This window comes from Phalangium opilio, unplaced genomic scaffold (assembly GCF_054372755.1).
Source record: "Phalangium opilio isolate 3A_F unplaced genomic scaffold, DU_Popi_V2 ptg000017l_1, whole genome shotgun sequence".
NCBI classification, from domain to species: domain Eukaryota; kingdom Metazoa; phylum Arthropoda; class Arachnida; order Opiliones; family Phalangiidae; genus Phalangium; species Phalangium opilio.
In genome coordinates this window covers 13,122,782-13,123,674 of record NW_028324151.1, presented here as the reverse complement: position 1 = coordinate 13,123,674, position 893 = coordinate 13,122,782, and the positions used below count along the sequence as shown (strand labels likewise).

Here is an 893-nt window from a genome sequence, read left to right as displayed (position 1 = left end):
AATTTTTGGGCTACCGTGGCGCAATGGTTAGCGCGTTCGGCTGTTAACCGAAAGGTTGCTGGTTCGAGCCCACCCGGGAGAGGTGTTGTGGGGTCTCAGATGTAGCGTAAAAAGTCAAAACTTTTCCACAATACCTGACAACCATTTAATTTCTGAGCTGCCGTGGCTCAATGGTTTGCGCGTTCGGCTGTTAACCAATAGGTTGGTGGTTCGAGCCCACCCGGGAGCGGTGTTATGGGAGATCAAATGTAACGTAAAAAGTCAGAGTTTTTCCACAATACCTGACGAACATTTAATTTTTGGGCTTCCGTGAAGCAATGGTTAGCGCGTTCAGTTGTTAACCCAAAGGTTGGTGGTTCTAGCCCACCCGGGAGAGGTGTTGTGGGGTCTCAGATGTAGCGTGAAAAGTCATAAATTTTCCACAATACGTGACAACCATTTAATTTCTGAGCTTCCGTGGCTCAATAGTTAGCGCGTTCGGCTGTTAACCGAAAGGTTGGTGGTTCAAGCCCACCCGGGAGCGGTGTTGTGTAGTCTCAAATGAAACGTAAAAAGAAAAGTTTTTCCACAATACCTGACGAACATTTAATTTTTGGGCTTCCGTGGCGCAATGGTTAGCGCGTTAAGCTGGTAACTGAAAGGTTGGTGGTTCGAGCCCACCCGGGAGCGGTGTTAGGGGATCTCAAATGTAACGTAAAAAGTCAAAGTTTTTCCACAATACCTGAAGACCTTTTCATTTCTGAGCTTGTTTGGCTCCATGGTTAGCGCGTTCGGCTGTTAACCGAAAGGTTGGTGGTTCGAGCCCACCCGGGAGAGGTGTTTCGGTGTCTCAGATGTAGCGTAAAAAGTCAAAACTTTTCCACAATACGTGACAAAAATTTGATTTCTGAGCT

General features: G+C 47.0%; 1 non-coding gene across 1 annotated transcript; it reads left to right on the top strand.

Moving 5' to 3' along the window:
• The first annotated feature begins 596 nt into the window (after window positions 1-596).
• Window positions 597-669, top strand: TRNAT-GGU (transfer RNA threonine (anticodon GGU)). The gene has a single exon. It is a non-coding gene; the product is annotated as a tRNA-Thr (tRNA).
• The last annotated feature ends 224 nt before the right edge of the window (window positions 670-893 follow it).